Here is a 10,066-nt window from a genome sequence, read left to right on the forward strand (position 1 = left end):
CAATGGCATGTGTAGCTGCAGATACACATGCTGTGCATAGACTACAAAGCAGTAATCCTCCCAAAAGCGGTGGTCAGCCTGAAGGAGTGGAAGTTGTTTGAAATAATTTACTTAGTACAGCCTGTCCTACTGTGGCTTGTTGTGTTGCTAACACATCCACACAGTAGTGTTTGGAAAAAGTATGAGGTGTGGACCAAGTGGCTGCCTTACAAATCTCTGTCATTGGTATGTTACCTAGAAAGGCCATTGTTGCTCCTTTCTTTCTAGTGGAGTGTGCCTTTGGTGTAATGAGTAGCTCTCTTTTAGCTTTTAGGTAACAAGTTTGTATGCATTTGACTATCCATCTGGCTATGCCCTGTTTGGATATAGGATTACCAGCTTGGGGTTTTTGGAAAGCAACGAACAATTGTTTAGTTTTACAAAATGGTTTTGTTCTGTCTATATAGTACATTTAATGTCTAATGTATGCAGTGCTCTTTCTGCTACTGAGTCTGGCTGTGGGAAGAAGACTGGGAGCTCAACAGTTTGGTTTAAGTGAAACGGTGAAATGACTTTTGGCAGAAGTTTTGGATTTGTGCAGAGAACTATTTTATGTTTGTGTACTTGTATAAAGGGTTCTTCAATAATGAACGCTTGTATTTCACTAACTCTTCATAGCGAAGTAATATGTACTAGAAATGACACCTTCCAAGTTAAGCATTGGATTTGGCAAGAATGCATGGGTTTAAAGGGTGGACCCATGAGTCATGTAAGTACAATATTAAGATTCCACGACGGTACTGGTGGGGTTCTTGGAGGTATGATCCTTTTTAGTCCTTCCATAAAGGCTTTAATGACTGGTATTCTGAATAGTGATTTTGTGTGTTTAATTTGCAAGTAAGCAGAGATTGCAGTGAGATGTATTTTGATGGAAGAAAAAGCAAGATTTGCTTTTTGTAGGTGTAGTAAATAACCTACGATGTCTTGTATGGAGGCATCTAGCGGTGTTATATGTTTTGCTTGGCAGTAGAAAACAAACCTTTTCCATTTGTTTGCATAGCAATGCCTGGTGGTAGGTTTTCTTGCCTGTTTAATGACTTCCATACACTAATTTGGAAGATTTAGATAGCCAAACTCTAAGACTTCAGGAGCCAAATTGCTACGTTGAGCGTCGCTGGATTTGGGTGCCTGATCTGTTGTTTGTGTTTTGTTAACAGGTCTGGTCTGTTTGGAAGTTTGATGTGAGGTACTACAGAGAGGTCCAACAGTGTGGTGTACCACGGTTGGCGTGCCCACATTGGTGCTATGAGTATTAGTTTGAGTTTGTTTTGACGCAGTTTGTTGACTAGAAAAGGAATGAGTGGGAGAGGGGGAAAAGCGTAAGCAAATATCCCTTACCAATTGATCCATAGAGCATTACCCTTGGACTGAGGGTGTGGGTACCTGGACGCGAAGTTTTGGCATTTTGCGTTTTGTTTTGTGGCAAACAGATCTATGTCTGGTGTCCCCCACTGGCGAAAGTAATTTTGTAGTATCTGGGGATGTATTTCCCACTCGTGAGTTTGTTGGTGATCTGGACTGAGATTGTCCGCTAATTGATTGTGAATGCCTGGAATGTATTGTGCTATTAGGCAAATGTTGTTGTGAATTGCCCAATGCCAAATTTTTTGTGCTAGGAGGCATAATTGTGATGAGTGTGTTCCCCCTTGTTTGTTTAGGTAGTACATTTTGTCATATTGTCTGTTTTGACAATAATGTGTTTGTGAGCTAGAAGAGGTTGAAATGCTCTTAGTGCAGGAAAACTGCTAGCAGCTCTAAGTGATTTATGTGTAGTTGTGTCTGTTGATTGTCCCATTGACCCTGTATGCTGTGCTTGTTGAGGTGTGCACCCCACCCGATCATTGATGCATCTGTTGTGAGAATGGCGTGAGGCACAGGGTCTTGAAAAGGTCGCCCTTTGTTTAAATTTACGGGGTTCCACCATTGAAGCGAATAGTGTGTTTGGCGGTTTATCAACACTAGATCTTGGAGTTGACCCTGTGCCTGCGTCCATTGTTTTGCAAGGCACTGCGGTAAGGGCCGCATGTGTAGCCACGCGTTTGGGACAATTGTGATGCATGATGCCATCATGCCTAGGAGTTTCATCACAAATCTGACTGTGTAGTGCTGATTTAGTTGTATTTTTGGTACCATGGTGTGGAATGATTGTACCCTTTGTGGGCTTGGACTGGCAATCGCTTTTTGAATGTTGAGTGATGCTCCCAAGTATTGTTGAACATGGGCTGGTTGCAAGTGTGATTTTTGGTAATTTATTGAAAACCCTAGTGGGTGTAGCGTATCTATGACGTAACGTGTGTGATGTTGACACTGCTGTTGAGTGTTGGCTTTTATTAGCCAATCGTCGAGGTATGGGAATACGTGCATGTGTTGTCTCCTTATATGGGCTGCTACTACTGCGAGGCATTTTGTAAATACTCTGGGGGCTTTTGTTATCCCGAAGGGTAATACTTTGAATGGTAATGCTTTCCTTGTATGACAAACCTGAGGTATTTTCTGTGAGATGGATGGGTATATAAAAATACGCATCTTTTAAATCCAGTGTTGACATGTATTCTCCCTGTTTTAGCAAGGGGACTACATCTTGTAGTGTCACCATGTGGCAGTGTTCTGATTTGATGAATAGGTTGAGATTCCTGAGATCTCAAATTGGTCTTAGTGTTTTGTCCTTTTTGGGAATAAGGAAATATAGGGAATAAACCCCTGTTCCATTTGTTGGTGAGGTACTAGTTCTATGGCTTGTTTTGTTAATAGTGCCTGCACCTCTTTTTGTAACATTTGTAGATGTTGCGCCGACAGTTTGTGCGCTCTTGGGGGAATATCTGGAGGAAAATGTGTGAATTCTATACAGTAACCATGTTGGATAATTGATAGGACCCATGTGTCCGTTGTTATATCTGACCAATGTTTGTGGTAAAATCTCAGTCTTCCTCCCACAGGTGATATGTGTTGGGGGAGGCTGACGGGCAAGTCACTGTTTGTTATTAGTAGCCTGCTTAGTGGGCTGAAATTTCCCTCTTGACCTTGGGAATTGTCCCCTGAAGGACCCGTGAAACCCCCCTCTCTGATATTGTGTTTGATAGGTAGGTTTTGTTTGAGAGGTGAATGTTTCTGAAGGCTGTTGTCTGAAACCACCCCTATATTGTGGTTTCCTGAATGTCCCTCTATATTGGGACGAGTAGAGCGCGCCCATGGCTTTGGCCGTATCAGTGTCCTTCATTTTCTCGATGGTTGTGTCCACTTGTGGTCCAAACAGTTGTTGTTGATTGAATGGCATGTTAAGTACTGCCTGTTGTATCTCTGGTTTGAACCCTGAGGATCTTAGCCAAGCATGTCGTCTAATTGTGACTGCAGTGTTCACTGTTCTTGCAGCAGTGTCAGCAGAATCTAATGCTGATTGTATCTGATTGTTCGATATTGCTTGTCCCTCCTCTACCACTTGCTGAGTCCGTTTGTGGTATTCCTTGGGGAGATGTTGGATGATATCGCTCATCTCGTCCCAATGAGCTCGGTCATAGCGCGCGAGGAGGGCTTGAGAGTTTGCTATACGCCACTGATTGGCAGCTTGTGACGCTACTCTTTTTCCTGCTGCGTCGAACTTCCTACTCTCCTTATCTGGAGGTGGCGCGTCTCCAAATGACTGCGAGTTGGCTCTCTTTCCCGCAGCTCCAACCACTACAGAGTCTGGGGGCAGCTGCTGTGTAATGAACACTGGGTCTGACGGTGGTGGCTTGTATTTCTTTTCGACCCGTGGTGTAATGGCTCTTCCTTTCACGGGCTCCTGGAAGACTTGTTGGGCATGTTTAAGCATGCCTCGGAGCATAGGAAGGCTTTGGGAGGAAGCATGCGTGGAGACCAAGATATTAAAGAGAAAATCGTCCTCCAATGGCTCTGAGTGCATGCTTACATTATGGAATGGAGCAGCCCTGGCCAAGACTTGGATGTATGAGGTGCTATCCTCAGGTGGAGAGGGTTTTGAAGGGTAGCACTCAGGGCTATTGTCCGACACAGGGGGATCGTAGAGGTCTCAGGGGTCTGCATCGTCTTGCGACTGCACAGTGTGTGTGGGTGACTGTGCAGTGGGCGTGGGAAGAGGTGACACTGTTCTTTGTGGTGAATGTGGAGGAGAATGTTCTGGTGAAAAATGGCGAGACGGCGATTTTTCCCTGGGCACTTTAGCCTTTGGCTGTTCAGTGTCTGATCGTCCCTGGAAAGCCAGTTTCCTTTTTAATTTGAGAGGAGGTGCAGTTTGGATTTTCTCAGTATCTTTATGGATCTGTATCCTTGACTGTGTTTCATCAAACTCCTCCATTTGAAGTTCCTCCTCAAATCTGTGTCTCTCTTTTATTTGCTTAGAGAGTCCATGTTCCTCGGTGTACAAGGCTTTTTTCGGCTCCGAAGCAGTTTTTTTTCGGCAACAAAATGCCCATGCTGACTGAAGGCCTCGGCTCCGAAATACTTTTTCGAGGCTTTGTCGACTCGACAAGTCGATGTTGAGTTTTTTCGATGACTGGTTCTCAGCTCGAGTCCGAAGACACTGGCACGATTTTGGCCTTTTTCGGTGCCGAAGGTGTTGCTTGGTCACCGCTTTGTTTTTTATGGGTCGAGCCATGGCCTTCAGGCAGTGGCGTCCCCGAGGCCTTATGCTTCTTAGGCTGAGTGTGGGCTTGGGTCGGGCAGGTGTACTCACGTGTTGGCCTGCTGTAGGTGGTTGGTCTTCGTCGGAGTCGTCAGAGTCCGAACCTTGGATGGAGATAGCCATCTCCTCTTCTTCGACGTCGAGGTGCTCTGAACTTTTCAACGCCATTTGCATCCGCCTCGCCCTCCGATCCCTCAAGATCTTCTTCGATCGAAAGGACTTGCAGGCCTCGCAAGTATCTTCCCTGTGCTCTGGTGATAAACACAGTTTACAGACCCGATGCTGGTCTGTATAGGGATATTTGGCATGGCACTGTGGGCAGAAACGGAAAGGGGTCCGGTCCATTAGGCTTTGACATTTTCTATGGTCGGGCCGACCAGGCCCCGGCTGGGCACAGAAGTCCCGAAGGTCCACCGAAGCTGTGTGTCGCCGGTGTTGAGGCAAGATGTTTCCCGATCGAAAACAATACTGACGCTTTTCGGTGATTTTTAGTCTTTTTCCGATTCGAATAATGGAGCGAAGAGGAACAAGTCCGAACCCGATGGCGGAAAGAAAACAATCTAAGATGGAGTCGATGCGCAATGGAGCCAAAAGGGAGGAGTCACTCGGTCCAGTGACTCGAAAAGACTTCTTAGAAGAAAAACAACTTGTAACACTCTGAGCCCAACACTAGATGGCAGGAACAGTGCACAGCATGTGTATCTGCAGCTACACATGCCATTGAACATATATATATATATATATATATATATATACACACATTAGCAATAAAAAAACAATACAGAAAATATGAATACAACCATAAATATATGAATAAACTTCTTGGATTGCCTAAAATACTTCGAAGAAATTATGTTTCATAATCCTCAAACTTGACTGGTTTATTTATTACTCTTTTGTTCACACTACTCATAGTAGTCTTGGGATCCCTAAGTCCACTTTCCTTCTCACTCGACTTCTTATGCAACTCCGGCTTATTGCACTTGGTTATTTTCCTCATATTCCATTTCTTACCATCTTTCAACCAGATATTGTTTCCCTGGATCTTCTCAACTCTTTGGGGATCCGACCACCTGGACACTTTACCATCACCTCGAGACCTCAGCCAATCACCATCATGAATTTTGGGTACACCTTTACCTAATCTTCCATTGTGCCTCGCCACATATTTATACTGATACTCATTCACTCGCCTCCTACTTTTGTCACCATCTACCCACAACTTGTTCATTCTCTCTATCCAAGGAGGTGTAACCTTGGTGCATGCTTCTCTACCCCTTAGTAAACCGAAAGGTGTTTCATTAGTGGCACTGTGGGGTGTGTTGCGATAACTCCATAACATGTTTTTAACCTCGTTCTTACAGTCTAATTCTCATGTTATAGTCAATTGCACACATTCTTTTAACCCTATTAAAGCGCTCCACAAGACCATTTTCTTGTGGATTATAAACAGCTGTTTTATGATGGCTAACACCATGATTTATGAAACTCCTCAGCCACAAACTTCGGTCCATTAACCAACACCAACCATTCTGGATAACCTTCTCTTCTAACTATCTCATCACAAATTGTTATGTCCGTGGATAAATGCTACTTCTGGCAACTTGGAATAATAATCAACAAGCACTACTGCCTACTTGCCTTCAAGCCGCTTTCCCTGGAATGGACCACAAATGTCAATTCGTACTGGTTCCCATGCTCTTGATGGAAACTCTGTAGCTTTGATGGGGGGTTTCAACTGTGACATGAGATTTATCCCCACTAGAGCACACCCAACAATTTCTCACAAACCTTTCAATCCCTCGGTCTATTCCTGGCAACCAGAAATCCATCCTAGCCCTCCTGTTCATTGCAGAAATACTACTGTGTCCTTCATGTATAAGTTCCATGAGTTCGTTAGGATCCACTAACCTACCACTTCTTCTGACAACTCCATTCTCCACAGATTATTCTGACCATATTTTCGCTCAATCACACAACTCCGGCCACTTCTCCTTATTGACTTTAGTATGTGATATGTTCAACAAAATTAGTTGTAAAACCCTGTCCCTGGATACAGCTTGTTGCCACTCAAGTTGCGAAACTGCCTCATTTGACACATCCTCAATGCTAGCTACCAACCATTCTTCATGACTATTGGTTCCCACTTACTCTGTAAGGATAGATGTGACAAACAGTCCGCCTTTACATTTTTAGACCTTGGAACATACTTCATTTGAAATTATACTCCTGTAACCAGAACAACCATTTGGCAATTCTGGGAGGTGCTTTCGCTTCACCTTTGGGGGAAAACAAATTTACCAACGGTTTATGATTCGTAAGTAGTCAAAATGGTGTACCCCAAACATATGTTCTAAAGTGTTGTACTCCCCACCAACAAGCTAAAGCTTCTTTCTCAATGGTGGAGTACATTTCTTCCCCTCCATTTAAGGTGCGAGACGCAAAAGCAACCACCCTCTCCTGATTGGCACTCTGCTGCATCAACACAGCTCCTAAACCATACCTGCTAGCATCTGTAACAACTATCGTCTTATCCCGAGGATTGAAAGGTTTCAAAACAACAGCTTCAATAATGCCTTTTTTTATATCTTCAAAAGCATTCTGACACTCCTTTGTCCAGTCATAACACATTCCCTTCTTCATTAGCATTCGCAAATCATGCACTATGTCAGAAAAATGTTCCACAAATTTGGAACAGTACTCGGCCATGCCTAAGAAAGATCAAAGCTGTTCTATATTCGTTGGTGGAGGTGCTTTCTCAATAGCTTCCACCAATTTTAGCTTAGAACGAATCCCTTCACAAGATAGAGTATGCCCTGGATACTCTACTTCTTGAACATAATATTTACACTTTTTCCTTGCTGAGGGTCAAACCAGCCTCTTCCAGTCTTTGTAACACAGTATACCACACCTCATTGTGTTTGTTTTGTCCAGTCCCCATACCAATACATCATCTTGGGAGTACAATACGCCATTTATACCTGATCAAATGTTTTGCATCACACGCTGGAATACTGCTAATGCAGACACTAAACCAAATGGCATGCGTACAAACTGAAAGGCATCTTCTGGAGTAACAAAAGATGTGAGGTGTCTTGATTCTGCATGTAGCTTCACTTGGTGATAAGCGCTAGAAAGATCTAATGATGAAAAATATTTAGCATCTCTTATGTTCATCAACATCTCATTTATGCACAGGAGAGGATGTCAATCTACCCATATGCACTCATTCAGATCACGTAAGTCGACACACATCCTAAGTTTGCCATTAGCCTTGGTTGCCAAAACCACTGGACCCAACCACTCAGATGACTCTATAGGTTCAATTACACCCGCATTGCATAATCAATCAAGTTCTTCTTTCAACTGACTTCTTAAGACTAAAGATACATTTCTCACTTTGTGTACCTTAGCAGAACTATTCTTCTTCAACACAATTTTATGTATACATTTTTCCAAACACTGTCAACGATTAGAGAAGAGATTAGGAAATTTGTTACTCCACAAGTCCTCTACTGAAGATTCCTGGTCATTGTCAATAGTACTTGATCGGGATTGTTTTGGATCTAAAATTATGCCTAAACTTCTCTGCTCTCCCATGTTCTACCACATACACTTCAGCAACCCGTCCTTTATACTCTAAATAGGCTTTAAAAACCCTGATTAAGGGTATTTTACCACCTGAATAGCCTTCTGGTTGAACATCAGCTGTGGCAAGATCAGCATTTAGCGTACCTTCCCACATATTGCGATTGATGATGGTATAGGGAGAACATGAATCATCCCACATGTGCATCTCTTTGCCATTCACATTCGACCAACACGCAGGAGGATGATACTCCTTAACTCTACCAATAAAGGTCCCTTGGTGACTTATCATTTACCACCAATATTTCCACCTCACTATCCTCTGATGAAGTCAATTTACATGCTGCATCATGTACAATATTTACATTCAAATTATCATTATGCATTCTTTGTCTACACACCCTGGAAAAATGTAAATTTTTCTTGCACTTGAAACATCCGGCTTTGATCGCAGGACAAGAATCTGATTCCGCCAAATGCTTAGTGCTTCCACAACGATAACATTGGCGTCTTGAAGACTGTCCCTTATGTGATGTTTGAATGCTACCATTGCCTCTGAGCGAGTCAGGCTGATTCTTCATTCTCTGTACTAGATGAACATTTATCAGATTTGCTACTATCCTCCGTCTGTTCCACACTCAACTCCTTCACATACTTGGAGGTATTCTCCATGCGCCTAGCTATTATTATTGTCTTGTCTAGCGATGGATTCTTCAACCCTAAAAGTTTTTCTTGTATCTTGGAACAATTTGTTCTATTAATAAATTGGACTCTCACAATTTCATCTTTAAGTCTTTAAATTTACAAGCGCTTGCCAACATTTTTAACATCGATATATACTGTCCACATTTCCCCCAGATTGCTGTGCTCTTGAAAAGAATTTGTGACGTTCAACCACTATACTGGTTTTCCATCCAAAGTTGTCTTCCAAGGCTGTCATCACTTTCCCATATTCATCCTCAATTAGCTCATCATGCTCTGAAGATTCATCATCCTCATTGTTTTCATTGTCGCTTTGGATAGGTAAAGTTCTCAAACCTTTCCTGCCTTCCACACCTAAATTATGTTTTAAAATTGCTAATTTCTGTTTAGAATTAAATACTTCTCCTGCAACCTCCAGATATGTTTCAAAAGATTCTTTCCAATCTTCCCATGGCATTATTGGATGGCCCGGGTTCTGTAAAAATTTTGGAGGAGGTGTAATTGATTGAACATCCATGCTGTAATATATTCTCCAAAATAATGTTTCAAAATTTATGACAAAATACAAAATTACTATTGGTTTTTTCCCCCTATAATAAACAATACAACAAAAGTAAACACCGTGGTCTAGTTGTTGATACTGCATTCTTTACAATGACTGTTTTTTTGAGTCTGACATTGCCCCTTTTTTAGTTTCCATGAAAGTTTCTCCTTCTTTGCTTGTTAATACTTAGAACGAGGAGGAGCCTCTCTGCTGTACAGGCGATTCAACCTGAGAAGTAAGTCACAACAACCGTTTTTTCTTTATGTTTAAACACACTGACGCGCGATGAAGTATATATAAATTTCCAGCACGCGAGGCACTGCTGTTTGCATGCACAATCTCACAGTGTGCCAAATAAATCGTCTGACAGCAGTGAAAAACACGTCCTGCTATTGTTTGCGACGCGGGGCTTCCTGCGCGCGATGTGGCGAGCTGACAACGATACTAGCGCAAGTAAAGGTTACACAAACATACCGCACTTGCTCGCCTTGATTAACACATCACCCAAGGCTTTTTCGTCATCCACAGCCAATAAATCAATGTTCTCCGTCCGAGCG

This window comes from Pleurodeles waltl, chromosome 7, assembly GCF_031143425.1.
Source record: "Pleurodeles waltl isolate 20211129_DDA chromosome 7, aPleWal1.hap1.20221129, whole genome shotgun sequence".
Lineage (NCBI taxonomy): Eukaryota > Metazoa > Chordata > Amphibia > Caudata > Salamandridae > Pleurodeles > Pleurodeles waltl.